Source organism: Alosa sapidissima, chromosome 17 (genome assembly GCF_018492685.1).
Source record: "Alosa sapidissima isolate fAloSap1 chromosome 17, fAloSap1.pri, whole genome shotgun sequence".
Taxonomy (NCBI): domain Eukaryota; kingdom Metazoa; phylum Chordata; class Actinopteri; order Clupeiformes; family Clupeidae; genus Alosa; species Alosa sapidissima.
Genome location: NC_055973.1, coordinates 4,492,990 through 4,509,669, shown reverse-complemented (window position 1 = coordinate 4,509,669; position 16,680 = coordinate 4,492,990). Strand labels below are relative to the sequence as shown.

Genomic DNA, 16,680 nt, shown 5'->3' with positions numbered 1-16,680 from the left:
TCTGGGGCCTGGGCCCTCACGCTGCTTTCCTGATGGCTTCCTGGGGCTCCTGTGGTCCCCAGCTCTTGTCCCCACACCACAGGAAGTGGCATTAAGCTGCTGCTGCTGCTGCTGCTCCATCTAACATCTGACTGAGTGCCAGTATGCATACACAAGGAGGAGCTCGCACGGAGGCACATAAATATGTCTCGAGCGAAGGCACACAACTGATACATTTTGTGTTTGTGTGTTTGTGTGTGTGTGTGTGTGTGTGTGTGTGTGTGTGTGTGTGTGTGTGTGTGTGTGTGTGTCCGTCGCTGTGTGTGTGCGTATCGCTGTGTGTGTGTGTGTGTGTGTGTGTGTGTGTGTGTGTGTGTGTGTGTGTGTTTGTGTGTGTGCGTTTGTGTGTGTGTGTGTTTCCGGTGTGTGTGTGTGTGTGTGTGTGTGTTGCGCTGTGTGTGTGTGTGTCCGTCGCTGTGTTTGTGCGTATCGCTGTGTGTGTCTGTGAGGATTGTGCCACATGCGCACAGTAATTATGTTTGCAGTTAATGTTTAGATTTTTGAGTGAAACTAATTGACTTTCCTGTCGTAACTAGTCAAATGGTTTTATGGGTCGCTGCTTTTAAGAAATTAAAATGGTAACTCAGTGACTTATACGGAAATTAGGCACCTTTGCAGCTCCAGTAAAAGCTTGTTTTCGCAAGATTATATTACCTGTTCATAAACATGCTGCAATTTAAACTATTTTAAGACTTCAGGAAAAGCATATGTTAACAAATGAGCACATTTCAGGTTAGTTATTCCATAGGTCTGTTGTGTGTCAGATTTACTCACCCAAGTACTCACTCACTCAAGGCAAGGCACTCACTTGGTGTTCTCTGAAACCTTTTGTAAGGTACTGGGCTATCATATTTACAGCAAATTTCTGCCAAAATTGCCAAAAGAAATTAATGCGACACATGCCTCAGGAGGAAGAACCTTTGTAAAATTTGGTTAATCTCAGAACGGAAGAGAGCTGATTCAATGACCTCTCAAAGCCAATCTTGCTTTTCTAGCCTTCAGCGGTTTCACTGTAGGTAAAAAACCCTCATTTTCATTTTGCAGTAAAATCACTGTAATTCATCATTACAATCGGACTCTTTCACTTACCTTTGGCGAATTAAACAAAAACTGCTGTTACAATATTTTGATTGCCCATGTAATAATCATTATTTCTTCAATTAATGTTCTTGTAAATTTCTTTTTGTTCCTCTGGCAGTAACATAAAATATTCAGCCCTCGACGAGGTAGAATTAATATCGGCACATCTTTAATAAAATGTGAATGTTTTTATGTCCTTGTTTTTCTTAACATCCATGACACCTGGGGAGTGGACCTTGATGCTGGAACAGCCACTACCAACATGTAGCCAATAATGCTAATTACCGTAATTCAGCACAGCGGGATCGATGCTGGCTATTTTCTCCATCAGCCTCTCTCTCGGCTCCTGTGGGCGATAACAGATAATGTGGAGAGAGAAGAAAAAGTGCAGAAAGTGCAAAAGGTCAGAGAGAAAGATAAAGATGGAGAAAAGAGATGGAAAAATGGGGTGACTACAACAGGACGAAGGAAAGAAAGAGAGAGGGGTATGTAATGAGACATAATCTTAGAAGAGTGGCAGCTCCTTTAAAAGGGTATCAGTGCTAAAAGGTGTAATGATATAGAACTGGGGATGGAGAGAGAGAGAGAGAGAGAGAGAGCGTGGGGAGAAGAAAGGGAGATCCGAGACAGCGTGGTTACTGCCAATAGAGGGGTAATTCAACCCTTCTCAGCCGTGTTTACACGGTCAGAATATTCATGAGGCAAAAGCCGCTACTGAGAGAGAGAGAGAGAGAGAGAGAGAGAGAGTAAGGGAGGGAGACAGAGTAAAAGATAGATAGAGAAGTACATAAAAGAGTAAGAGAAAGAGAGAGTGAAATATAGAGAGATGTAAAGAGATCACATACCACTAACTACCTGTGCAATTATAAATGCTTTGGCAGTGCAAAGTGTATTTTTGTCATGCCGATAATGCTCTACTGAGAGAGAGACAAAAGAGTGAAAAATAGATAGAGAGATGGAAAAAGAAAGACAGAGACTAAACATGACAAAGACAGAGGGAGAGTGAAAAAACAGAACATCCAACAGAAAGAAAATACATCTCTGTAACTTAGCCTGAGTCTAACTGAGAGAGAGGAAGAGAGGAAGAGAGAGAGAGAGTGTGAGAGAGAGAGAGCAGTTGCTAGAACCCACTTCACACTTCATCAGGGAGAGAACCCAGTGTGCAAAGAACAGCAGCCCAGCACTAACCCATCAACAACCGAGAGGAGGACGAGAAAGAGAGAGAGAGAGTAACATATGAGGAAGCAGAAAGAGGTGTGGAAAAAGAGGTAGATAGAGAGAATGAAAGAGAAGGGCACCAGAGGGAGTGGGTGAGTGAGTCTCACAGAACGGACTGAGACCGAGAGAGAGAGTGTTTAGATAGAGAGGAAGAGAGAGAGAAGGAGGGAAAGAGAGAGAGAGAGAGAGGGGAGGAGAGCAGAGTGGAGCAGCCAGTCACCCTCCCCACCTGAAGATTGCTTTGTCACACACGCTCGTGCGGAGCTCTCCAGCACGGACCAATCCAGCCATCAGGAGGTGTGAATCCCACGCTCCCGCTCAGCCTTCATTTCCCCACTCACTCCATCGCCACGCGCACCAGGCGCCGCTGATCAGCAGGTGACCGCTCCGACACCCCCCACAGGCACCCGAGCCCAGGAAGGAGACAAATAACACAGAGGCAGAGAGAGAGAGAGAGAGAGAGAGAGAGAGAGGCAGAAGCAGACGGAGTGGTGGATGAACAAATAAAGAGGAGAGAGAAAAGACAGAGAGAGAGAGAGTGGAGAGAACTTCCAGAGGTGGAGAGAAACTCTTGGAAATCAAGGTAAGATGATTTATTTCCCTCTTTACTTTCAGAAGCGTTATGATAGTCGCCAAGCATGCGCTCAGAAGTGTTAACAGGGGCATTTTTGAATGCAGTTTGAGGGCTTATATTGTACTGCCAAGTGCGACTTCTTTATCTGGTCTGTGTGGTAAAAAGAAAGAAGATCCACATATGAATAGATTGGGAAGCCACAGAAATCTCAGAAATCCTCTTTTTTATGTAGGGTTGTGTTTTTCCTATGTGGGGTTGCCGCTGCTCTAGAGAGTGCGCAGGGTTGGGACACACTAGTGGCATGGCAGGCTGATCTCATCTGTCTTAAAGTGTAGTCTGTTTGGGAGGATGCCACAGGAGCAACACAGTCCCAGCTTTGTGTGATGCCGAGGAGGAGGCTGGGGTTGGGCGGGGGGGGGGGCACGCAGGATTTATTGTAACTGGATGCAGTGCACTTAATGGAGGAAAAAGAAAAGAGTGATTGAGAGAGAGGGAGAAGGTGTATGTGTGTGTGTGTGTGTGTGTGTGTGTGTGTGTGTGTGTGTGTGCGCGTGTGTGCGTGTGTTTGGTGCGTGTGTGTGTGTGTGTGTGTGTGTGTGTGTGTGTGTGTGTGTGTGTGTGTGTTGTGTGAGTGTGTGTGTGTGTACGTGTGTGTGTGTGTGTGTGTGTGTGTGTGTGTGTACGTGTGTGTTTGTGTGTGTGTGTGTGTGTGTGTGTGGACTTGAATGCATGCGTGTTTGTGTGTGAGCACCATCAGTGCCAGAAGTGGGAAAAATGTGAATAGAGGGAGACTATTGAGACTATAGACTATTGCTCTCCCTCTTAAAGAAAAAAAATGCAAAATCAGGAATGGGGAAGAAAGGGCAGAATAAAGAAAGAATGGGGGGAAGAGAGAAAGAGAGAGAGAGGGAGGGAAGGAGAGGTCTGGTTGATGGGGACTTGCTGGCATCCTGTGCTGTAACCAAAGCAGCTGACGTGATTGAGAGCCAACACACACACACACACACACACACACAAACAGAAATAGAAAAATGCTGTAAACAGACAGTTTATGACACCATGCAAAAAAAAAACGCACAGAGATCAACACTCAAGTGATAACTCATGAACACATGTGAACACACATACACACACACACACACACACACACACACACACACACACACACACACACACACACACACGCACACACGTTCTCTTTCTCTATGATTCCTCTCTCACACACACACCTTCTGCCAAAGCCTTCTCACATTCCGCCCTCAGATAAAGATTTCATTGTGGCGCACTGTGACCAGATTCATTAAGTATCCACGAGTACATTCTCCAGGGTATGCTATGTCACCACTCAGCCCTCCTCTCTTTCTCTCTCTCTCCCTCTCTCCTTCCCTCTTTCTCCATCTCTCTCCCTCCTTCTCTGTCTTTCTTTCTTTCTTTCTCTCTCCCCCTCCCCATCTATAGCCTTTCAAAGCAGTGAGTTATTTATTCTCATCACCTAGGGGGGAAGTGGGCAAGCACCGGGCAAGCGGAGGGCCAGTCTCTCTCTCTCTCTCTCCCTCTAGTATAGCATGATGGAGTGTGGCAAGTAGTTTACGAGGATGCTGAAGGGGGGGGGGGGGTGAATAGATAGAGAGAGGTAGGGGTGGAGAGAGAGAGAAGAACAGAGAGAGAGAGACAGAGAGAGTGTCTTGCCTCATTACCGGTCTATAGCGTCCAACCCCCTGCTAAGGATCCCTCCACGTCCCTCCAAAAGGGAATCTTAATTGCAAAGTTCTCCAGCCAGTCTAAGCTGATTTGGCTCTCTCTATCTCTCTCTCTCTGTCTCTCTCCATCTTTCTCTCTCTGCATGAGCTGCCACTGCTCATTTGGGTCTCTGGTTATCTGGTTAAGTGGACATATTGGTTTGTCAATCTGGTTGGTGTCTTTCTCTGTCTCTCTCTTCTCTATCTCTCCCGTAAATACACACACACACACACACACACACACACACACACACACACACACACACACACACACACACACTCCTTCGTAGGCCAACTGAGCTGAGGTGTTAATATCAAAACTCAATACAAAGTTGGTGCCGTATCAATGCTTCCCTTTGCACGAGTTCAGCAGAGCACATGCTTTGACCTCTTTTGTCCACTCTGCTGCAATCTTGCACATGTATGACACACAGGGAATGAGCCTTGCACATGTATGACACACAGGGAATGAGCCTTGCACATGTATGACACACAGGGAAAGAACCTTGCACATGTATGACACACAGGGAATGAGCCTTGCACATGTATGACACACAGGGAAAGAGCCTTGCACATGTATGACACCCAGGGAATGAGCCTTGCACATGTATGACACACAGGGAATGAGCCTTGCACATGTATGGCACACAGGGAAAGAACCTTGCACATGTATGACACACAGGGAATGAGCCTTGCACATGTATGACACACAGGGAATGAACCTTGCACATGTATGACACACAGGGAATGAGCCTTGCACATGTATGACACACAGGGAATGAGCCTTGCACATGTATGACACACAGGGAAAGACACAGACAAGAGGAGCTGCCCGCTGCCCAGGGCGTAATGTTTCTGCTGCGCGCACACGCAGGGTGTGGAATTCAATAGGGCCCTAAATTCTTAATTGAAAAGACGTTGGACTCCAGGGCCCGTTGTTGACGCCATCCCACACCAAAAGGTGCCATTGAGGGCGTCTGAAAAAGGAGCCTGTTTGCTTTTGTTCTCCGGAGAAGAGGACGGGTCGGACTACACCACAACACTCCATCATGTGTGTATGTGTGTGTGTTTGTGTGTATGTGTACTGTATGTCTGTGTGTGTATGTGTGTGTGTCCAGAGAAAAGGAGGGGTCGGACTACACCACAACACTCCGCCGCTCCCGAGCTCCTCCAGATTCAATTGGGCTGCATCTGGTGTGGACGAACTCGATATGTGTGACAGTTGTAGCTGTCGGCCAGCCTGGGGTATTGACAATGGCATGTGTTTTTTCCCAGAACTAATACTTCTTGGCAAAACAAAAGAAAATGGCGTGTGAATCTTGGGTGTCTCTATTATTCGGGAACAAGCAGTCATATTCTTCAGGTGGAGATTCACTTGTGCTGCCCCGAGCAAGGATGTCTCCCATTACATGACATGCTCCCACACGAGAGCAGCACCGCGCAGCCTTTCATCCTGCTATCACATTCCCATTTGGAGATGAAAAATATGAGCCCACATGTATTCATATGCAGCTGTGTTTGTCTCTGAAATGTGTGCGGTCGGGTCGTGTAATGGGTGGATGGACAGAGAGCTGGCCGCCGGAGGCTCCTGGGCTATGGGGTTCTCCAGCGGAGTGCTGTACCGGCTTTATGGGACGGTAAACAGCCTGGACAATAATTGGCGATGTGTGATGTCATAAATTAGGGGCATCAGTGGAGAATGACAGAGGGTGGCCTTAAGGGTGTATTTACAGCTGACATCCCGGCACTCATCCACACACACATCCACACACACACACACACACACACACACACACACACACACACACACACACACACACACACACACACACACACACACACACATCCACACACACACACACACACACACAGAGAGAGAGAGAGAGAGAGAGAGAGAGAGACACACACACACAGCTTAAGCCCTTGATATGCTTTGGTCCTTTCTTTGATTTGGGAATACCAAACGCTCAATGTGTTTGATGGTTTGTGTGTGTGTGTGTGTGTGTGTGTGTTGTAGTGGTTGATATTGGTGGATGGACAGTTGGTTACAGTAAAGTGAAGGCTGAATATAGATGGGTGACTCCATGACAGCATTGTTTTCCTCTGGGTTTTGATTGTGTGGCTGGCTGTGATATCCAATCTCTGTCTGCAGACACTGCCTTTGCAGGAATGTCTTTAGGTTTGTGTGTGTGTGTGTGTGTCTGTACAAACATGTGACAGCGGAAGGGGGAGATAGAGAAAGAAATGTTCAATTGGAGTGGAGATGTGTGTGTGTCTACATGTGTGTGTGTGTGTGTGTGTGTGTGTGTGTGTGTGTGTGTTTGTGTGTGTGTGTGTGTGCGCGCACATGCGTTTTATTCAGTAAATTCATATCACCATTTCCCCACAGACACAAACTCATTCAGACTGGCTTCCACAGGCCTCCTCTTCTTCTCTTCTCTCCTCTCTTATCCTCCTCTTCTCCTCTCCTTTATTCCCTTCTCTTATCCCCCCATCCTGAGACAGTGAATTATTCCCAGCCCTCGCAGGATCATGAAAGCAATCATGTTTTTCGTCTCTCTCTCCCAGCCAGACAGCCTCTCAGGCAATGAATCTATTCAAAATGACAGTTGCTTAAAGTAATAGACAGAAACACCTCACCAGCTAAATTAATTCAAATTGATTCTCAGAAGAGCACTCCACCTCTGTTTACTTTCACACCCTTTTCTCTCTCTCTTTTACTCCCTTCATCACTCTCTCTCTTACTCCCTTCATCACTCTCTCTTTTTCTTCCTTCATCAGTTTCTCTCTCTCTTTCACTCCCTTCATCAGTCTCTCTCTCTTTCACTCCCTTCATCAGTTTCTCTCTCTCTTTTTCTCCCTTTATCAGTTTCTCTTTCTTTTACTCCCTTCATCACTCTCTTTTTCTCCCTTCATCGGTTTCTCTCTCTCTTTCACTCCCTTCATCAGTTTCTCTCTCTCTTTTTCTCCCTTCATCAGTCTCACTCTCTCTTTCACTCCCTTCATCTCTCTCTCTCTCTCTCTCTAGAGGGTGGGGAAAGGGTGTAGGGTGAGGGTGGGGGAAGATGTGGGGGTGAGGATGGGAGTGTGGGTGGGGTAGGTGTAGGGGTAGGGGTGGGAGTGAGGGTGGGGGTAGGTGTGGGGGTAGGGGTGGTAGTGAGGGTGAGGGTAGGTGTAGGGGTGGGGGTGAAGATGGGAGTGAGGGTGGGGGCAGGTGTGGGGGTGAGGATGGGGGTGAGAGTGGGGGTGGAGGTGAGGATGGGAGTGAGGGTGGGGGTAGGTGTGGGGGTGGGGGTAAGGACGGAAGTGTGGTTGGGGGTGAGGATAGGAGTGAGAGTGGGGGTAGGTGTGGGTGTGGGGTAAGGAGGAGAGTGAGGGTATGTGTGGGGGTGAGGATGGGAGTGAGGGTGGGGATAGGTGTGGGGGTGGGGGTGAGGGTGGGGTAGGTGTGGGGGTGGGAGTGAGGGTGGGGGAAGATGTGGGGGTGAGGATGGGAGTGAGGGTGGGAGTAGGTGTAGGGGTAGGTGTGGGAGTGAGGGTGGGGGTAGGTGAGGGGGAGGGGGTGAGGATGAAAGTGAGGGTGGGGGTAGATGTGGGGGTGGGGGTGGGAGTGAGGGTGGGGGTAGGTGTGGGGGTGAGGATGGGAGTGTGGGTGGGGATAGGTGTGGGGGTGAGGGTGGGGTAGGTGTGGGGGTGGGAGTGAGGGTGGGGGTAGGTGTAGGGGTAGGTGTGGGAGTGAGGGTGGGGGTAGGTGAGGGGGAGGGGGTGAGGATGAGAGTGAGGGTGGGGGTAGATGTGGGGGTGGGGGTGGGAGTGAGGGTGGGGGTAAGGATGGGAGTGAGGGTAGTCGTGGGAGTGGGGTTGCAAACCAGAGGCTCAACCCAGACATCTCATGCCCTGCTAAGGGGAAGAAGACCGCATCATCCTTTCCTTCAGCTGCCCACAAAAGATCCACCTTGAGCCCAGAACGAATTACCCACCTGAAATGGGGTCAACAAATGCATAGGTTTCATGAAGGGGAAGAGGATAAAAAGGGATTGTGTTGGGCCATTGAATGCAGGTTTCTATCTAAGTCTGCAAAAGGTCATCCCGCCAACTGCAGTACTTCAAATGACTGCTTGAATTTTCCATCAAAAAGCTAACACAACCATGACGAGAACATTTTATAGCAGATAATGTCCTGCTATCATAATGTCTGATGTCCTTTGTCATATTGCCAGTATTGCAACTGGCAGTTCTCAGACTTTTAGACCTTATAACAGTTAATGTCTCATCCAACCAAGTTACAGTCAGACCAGGATGAACTGCTGATTTAATTAGTAGACCATCGAGCCATCGATCATCCAATCACGCTTAGATAACATCATTCTCTTATGGCATAATTTGAGAGACTACTGTTATAACCACTAACCACATAGGACAGGGTAAGAAATCGTCTATTACTTGTTTATAACGTTGCCTATCGGTGCTGAAGTGAAGTGCCAGCTTTTATTCCTTGGAAAATGAGTACTCCAGCTAAACACTTGACCATGAATGTATAACAAGCATTCACTTCTGGAGAGCACCTAGTGTGTGTGTGTGTGTGTGCGTGTGCATGCGTGCATGCGTGCCTGCGTGCGTGTGTGTGTGTGTGTGTGTGTGTGTGTGTTTCTTGTTGTGATCAAGGCTGCAGAAGGAGTAATGAATCTGGGCAGTGCCGTCTTCTTTTCTCACAAAAGTATTATTTTTCTCACAAAAGTATTCAACTTTCTTTTACTGAGAAGTCAACAGAATGCCTTGTAGATTTTGTAATTTTTTTTGGGGGGGGGGGGGGCGGGGGTAAGCTGGGGGAGGAATGGACATGAACACACACACCCGACCTTCATGAACACACACACACACAAACGACCTTCATGAACACACACACCCGACCTTCATGAACACACACACCCGACCTTCGAAACAAGCTTTCAGCTTCCACTTTTGCATTAAGTGCTCCCTTGACATAGTGCTCATTCCAAAAATATGTCCGATCAGACGTTAGTTGCCTTGAATAAGTGAATAGCTTGCTTTCAATCAAAACCCTTTGTGTGTCCGGTAGCAAACATTTTTGGGGAGCTATTGTGATAACGTGTGTGTCTGACTGTGTGTAGGCCACCCAGTGACCCTTAAGATCAACGTGAGTCAAATCGGCAGGAGTTATGGGAAATTATGAAAAGCTGAGCGTGATTGTGAGAGTGTGCTCCTTAAATAAGGATGTAAAGTGTGTGTACACACACACACACACACACACACACACACGCTCGAGCAGTAAAAACTTTTTATGGTCCATCTAGCCTGGCATCTGAGCTCTTTCTTTATTTCTTTTTTTCTCTCTCTCTCACAAAACACACAAATTCTCTCTCTCTCACACACACACACACACACACACACACACACACACACACACACACACACACACACACACACACACACACAGTGTGACCTTCAGCAGGGGCTAAAAACATCACCAAAAGCCTATGCCGAGGAGAAGAGGTAGTAATTGAGGCTGCCCTTGATCGAGCCGACCAGCGATTAGATTTTATTGGTTAAAAAAGCAGCTCATATTCAACAGAGACTGCGTCTGGCCTGGAGGGAGAAAGAGACAGAGAGAGATAGAGAAAAAGACAGAGAAAGAGAGAGAGAGAGAGAGAGAGAGAGAGAGAGGCAGAAGTGGGATCGCACAGTGAGCCCTGCAGTAACTCCAGTGCTTTTTGGGAAGGTTCATAGAGATCAGGGATAGGAAGAGAGAGAGAGAGGGAGAGAGAAGAGAAAGAGGAGAAAGCTGGAGGAGAGAGGGATGTGATTAGGTGAGGAAGAGGAGGATGAAGAGACAGGAGGTAGAGGTGGGGAAGAGGTGAGAGTTTAGGAGAAGGCAGGAATGAGTAGTCATCAATCTGCTCAAAGATTTAATTACATATGAGCTCCAGAGTATATTGAAAGTCATTAAAACCTCACATCCCTTATTCTAGAATGTTCTATCTTTTCTCTTAATTCAGTTTGCTCAGTTGTGCTCTTGTCTCCAGTCCCCCCCCCCCCCCCATATGTTTATCATATTTGGGTTGCAACAATTATGAATACAATAATCAAATATCATTCCAGTGATCAAGTATGTGAGTTTATGTTCCCAATGCAATGATGGACACTCTGTCCATTTCTCCTTCTTTTGATATTCAATTTGACCAAAGTCCCAATCTTACACAGATGCAGGCGTAATTAACTTTACCAGATGAGAATGATAGATAAAAAGATTAATGAAAGAAAGAAAGAAAGAAAGAAAGAAAGAAAGAAAGAAAGAAAGAAAGAAAGAAAGAAAGAAAGAAAGTGTGAGAATTGGAAGAGAGAGGACGAGATATGTCAGAGATCAAGGAACATGAGAAGAAACTGTAGCAGAGAGAAAAGAATGAGCAAGAAAGAGAGAAAGGGAGAGAGAGAGAGACAGAAAGAGAGAGACAGAGAGGGAGAGAGGGGGAGAGATAGAGAGAGAGAGAGAGAGAGAGAGAGAGAGAGAGAGAGAGAGAGAGGGGGGAGAGACAGAGAGAGGGAGAGAGAAATGGTGCATTTAAAAGAACAGGAGATGTCAGGATGAAAGAAATGGAAGACAGAGAGAAAGAGATAGAGGCCAAGTCAGAGGAGTGGAGGACCAGGTGGATAAGAGCAGATATGATATAAGAAGGGCCAACCATGTGAAGAAAGACAGAGATGAAGGCTAGATGAAAGCTGGCTTATCTATGCGCATATGTGTTTATGCATCTGTCTGTGTGTGTGTGAGTGTGTGTGTGTGGGTGTGTGTCTAACCTTTACCAGCATGAAGCGGAGGTAGCAGACTGCCAGCATATATGAATGGTTTGAGGAAGCTGACCTCAGGGGGAGCTGAGTGACTCGGCCCCATCACCACCTCCCCTCTGAACCGCCATCCATTAGGAGGGAGCGCCCAGCTCACCTCGCCAGGTGGAACCCGTTAATGGAGACGGGCTCCTGGCACTCTGCCACAGGTGTAGCAATGAAAGTGTGTGTGTGTTGTGTGTGTGTATGTGTGTGTGTGTGTGTGTGTTTGTGTGAATTTGTTCAGTCTGGTTGCCATGAGAGCATCACCATTTTGAAGTAAAAACACAAGTTCCTCATGTACACACACACACACACACACACACACACACACACACACACACACACACACATACTTATGCACAAGCAAACAAGGTCATGCTGTTAACCTGCTAAACTGTTAGCTCTGTAGATGTGCAGTGCAAATGCTACCGTCACGCAGGTCTATGCTAAGAGGGTCAAGCCACTCCGTTGCAAACACACACACACACACACACACACACACACACACACACATACACCCCAGGTGGCCCTGCAGCGCTTAAGCGCCTCACTTTGATGTGTACTAATGGACGGAAGCAGCGATGAGATCCATTTCCTCCCCACCACACTCTCTCTCTCTCTCTCGCTCTCTCACTGTCTCTCTCTTCCTCTCTCTCTCACTCTCTCACTGTCTCTCTCTCTCTTCCCCTCTCTCTCTCTCTCTCTCTCTCTCATGCTCTTTTTCTGTCGCTCTGCTTGGGCCCCCTGCAGAGTACATGGGGGTGTTGTTTCCAAGCTGGCTCTCAGCATGTGTGAGGGATGCGGTTTGAGTCATGAGGAAAGAAGAGGAGAGGGAGGAGGAGAGAGAGAGAGAGAGAGAGAGAGAGAAAGAGAGAGAGAGAGAGAGAGAGAATAGGGGGAGGAGTGAGAAGACAAAGGGGTATGAAGAAGTCATACCAGGGGCAAATGTCTCAGTTTAACTTCATTTCATCAAGCAGGATGATGCAGGTGACATAGAACAAGCATCTAGAATGTTCTAGAGTCTTAGCGTTAGAACTGAAGGCACATGGCCTGCAGCACTGACAAACACCATCATACCCTTCATAACTGCCATGGACAACATCAAAAAGGAGGAGAGCTTTACTACTGGAACAAGAGTAGTTTACCAACAGCTGCAACTGGTCTCTTTATCTGGAAACGTACAGACCACCTTTATCCTTGATGTGCAGGTTACTGATTGATGCCTTGCTGCTATAAGAAACTTTTTTAAAGCAATATTTGCCATATAAAGCAATACCATGATGTGTATCTGACTTATACTTATACTTATACTTAAATACAGAAATCATGTGTGACCATGCAGATCTGACCTGGTGGTACTTCTGGTATGTGTGTGTGTGAGAATATATATGTGTGTGTGTGTGTGTGTGTGTGTGGGTTTGCATCTCTGTGAGTCTCATCATTATTCTATTTTTTTTCCAACCAATGCCAATCTGACTCCCCTCCAACACACGCACACGCACACACACATACACACACACAGACACACACACACACACACACACACACACACACACACACACATACACCGCATTTCCAAAGCTCTATAAACAGATATGCTGTCAAGATCAACAGGTTTCAAAGCTTATACACACAAGCCAGGCCCCTCTGACTGCTTTAGGCACTGAAGATCACAGTGTTTCACAACTTCTAACTCTACACACACACACACACACACACACACACAGACACTGCAACCTCTCTGCTTGGATCTTCCGTTCTGACAGTATGTGTGATCTCTTGGTAATTTCCAAGCACTCCAAAATTAATTCTTGATGACGTAATGCTGGAAGTGGATTTGGGTGCAGACATCTGTTGCCTTATGCCTATATGAACAACTTCAAGGAATGAACTCTCGCTCAAGGAATGTCCAGCAATTAATTGTAAAAATATACACTAATTTACACTGTCAGTCACATATGGGTCAATGACGTGACATGCAGATTTCTGAATGGTTTCTTAAATGGTTTATAACAAGCATCATTTTATTCTATAAAACCTGTATAATTTGAAAATATTATCGTTTTATCAAAAATATATATATGTATATATATATATAAATTTCATGTTTTGTCATCTCAAACCCTCAAAATGTCAGGTGGGGCAACCGTCCGAGCAAATTAACACTATGTGAAAAGTATTAAATATAGAATTTAAAAGGTAAGGAAATTAAAAATAAATAATTGGGGCATAATATTATGTTGAAGACCTTTCAAATAAAAGTTTACTAGTTTAATAGCTCTTGAATTGTTTGGAAAATTGAAAAAAACTTTTGTCTGGAAAATTGCATATCTGATTTATCAGGGCAGTGCAACAACATTCACAGAACGTTTCCTTTGAATTGAAGAGGGAAAAGAGTAAACATGATATTGCCTCATCAAGACGACCCCAAGTAACCATTACTGATGAGTGAAAAGTTTGTAAATCTTTCTCAAATACTGATAAAAACAGCTACTTTTCCTTCATAGTTGGACAGTTTACATGTCAGATGGTACAACCAATGTTATAAGAAAAAGTTATTTTGATATAAAAACTTTATTGTATTGGAAAATTGAATGGATGAACTTGCTAGCAAAGTCAAAAGGTATATAGGAGTCCAAGAAGATGTCTGTATATTATATAGGGGCTATTCAATTACTTTGTAATGGGAGCCAGTTCAAAGCATCATAACTGAAGGGCCGGAGAAATGCGGCTTGAAATATGAGTAATCACATTAACAGCTGTATATACAATATGTAAGTACAACAGCAGCAATATGGGTGTTCAAATGTTGTATTTTGTACATGCATAACAACATCATTACCCAGTTGTTGGTGGCTAATATGGAATGAAATCTGTGATAACAGATAACAGTAATGGAATCTGTGCTTTGCACAGTAACTGTTAGGTAAGATTTCCAGTGAGTACAGGATTCAAACACTGTTCAGGTGAATTAAATGTGTAATCAGTCGCATATGTAGCTCTTCTGACTTGCTGTATAGGCCTACTTGTTACATTTGACGTTCCCACCATTTAAATGAGATGACCGTGACCTCTAGATTTTTTTTAGCAGTGCAGGCATAATCGCCTAATAATAATAACACGGGGGTCCGGGGGTGTCTCCCGTGGGAATTTTTTCTTTTCTGGTTGCTAATCACCCTATTTTAACATGTTTTGAGAGGGACAGGCCCATCTTTTTTCTGACGCACCTCACGTTACCCCATGCATTAAACCTATGTCACTGCTTGAATAAATGAAAAACATAGCCTACTGAACATGGGCATCGTCATAGTTCACAATGACAATGAAAACATTTAGCCTACTTGGTTTCTGACAGAAATGACGTTTTGTGCCAACATATTGTAGAAACACAACCACGTCCTTTATTTGGTGAACGGAGGTGCAAATCATCTACTTTACTTTCTTTGGTTATTATATGTCTGATTCACTTTAACCACAAAACCTTTTGCCGTCGTCACATTTACAAATATGTAATTTACCTTCGCTATCAGTGATACTTTTTGCTTCGAATCGCAATTGATTGCGCATTTAATGTAACATGCCACATGATTTCCATGAGGCCTTTAGACAGGCTCATTTCTGACTTCACTAGACTATTATTGCATTTGTTTATGTTGTAAGACGTGAAGAAATGAAGGACATCGGCAATAGCCAGGCTACTATATAGAAATACTTTGAAATTCCCTTTGAGTCAAGGCCGTAGGCATGATGTCAACATTGGGGGGGGGGGGACCAAATATGTGGTGGGGTCTGAGGGACCCCCAAACAGAATTTCAATACATTTCCTACCATGCAAAAATATTATTAAAAATCATAAACAATTCATTAGTTAGGTCAGTCAATTAGGGTGACTTCTGGTGAGTTTGTGAAAAGAGAAGGGTGGAGAAGAAGCAACTTCACACAGAGGCTTGGGCTTCAGGGCCCCCTGAGCTCTTGGGCCCAGTAAGCCCATTCCATCCATGGACCCGTGACTCCATTTGTGTTCAAAATGTATACTTTTACAAACTTTACAATTAAAATTACAAAGAAATTACAAACTAGAGTATCTTATGATAACCTCATAGGTTTGGCCTAATAAGATTTTGTCTTTTAAATCAGATTTTATTATGCTGGCGGCTAATCACACAATTTTAACATAGTTTGAAAGGGACAGGATTCAGGAATAGGCTACTAAGACAGGCCCCTCTTCTGTCTGACTCACTTCATGTTACCCCTTTATGCATTATAGTCTGGCTTCTGACAGAAATGACGTTTTGTGCCAACATGTAGAAACACTAAGCCTACTACAGCCTTAAATTGGTGAATGGAGGTGCAAATTCATTTCTTTGGTTATTGTCCGCGATTCACATTAACTGTAGGCTATCATCACATTGTAAACGTTTTTTCCAACTTGTGTGCTGTCGCCACATTTGATCACGTTTTGCCTGCATGGATGCGCGATTGAGTGCGCATCTAAAGAATATGCAAGATGAAACAATCATTTCTAAGAGGCCTATAAACGGTAATTTCTGGCATTACTACTAGCATATGAATGCATTATTTATGTTGAAAGAATTGTTGTTGACAGAAACTATTTGTGTGGTGCAACATTAATCAATATTAGTAGTTCATAAACTCCAACGTGGCAATTTAGGTTGAAACTAAACTATGGCACTTACGTTCAGCTTATGTACAAATGTAATGAATTGTAATGTAGCCTAACTTGTTTAATGGGCTGAGGTGCAGTGGCTGCAGGACTAAAGCGAGCGAGAGATGCAAGAATGGAGAACAGCTCATGCGCTTGCTAGAGATTACATTTTTTTTAAGGGCCAGTACAAATGACCTCGCGGGCCGGGCCGCCAATTGAAGAGCCCTGCGTGTATAATTTGAAATTAGTAGCGAAAGTCAGGTGCCGCCAGGGCTGTAGTACTCGAGTCCGGTCTTGGACTCGAGTCCGGACTCGAGACCGTTTTTCTATGGTCTCGGACTTGTCTCGGACTCGCTAGTATTTGGACTTGGTCTTGTCTCGGTCTCGGCCACTGGTCTTGCCAAATATGGCTTTTGGTCTCGACCGAGTCCAGGTGTCTTTAGGGCCATCAAAATTAACGTGTTAATCGCCGCGATTCATTTTGAAATACATAATGCGTTACAAAATATTAACTCAAT

The 16,680-nt window shown here is 45.2% G+C and overlaps 1 protein-coding gene across 1 annotated transcript in view; it reads left to right on the top strand.

Moving 5' to 3' along the window:
• The first annotated feature begins 2,855 nt into the window (after positions 1-2,855).
• The window catches only part of LOC121688300 (cadherin-20-like), an 89,361-nt gene continuing 75,536 nt past the window's right edge, over positions 2,856-16,680 (top strand). The window contains 1 exon segment of the mRNA XM_042067790.1: positions 2,856-2,920. The gene's annotated coding sequence lies outside the window, so the exon portion shown is untranslated.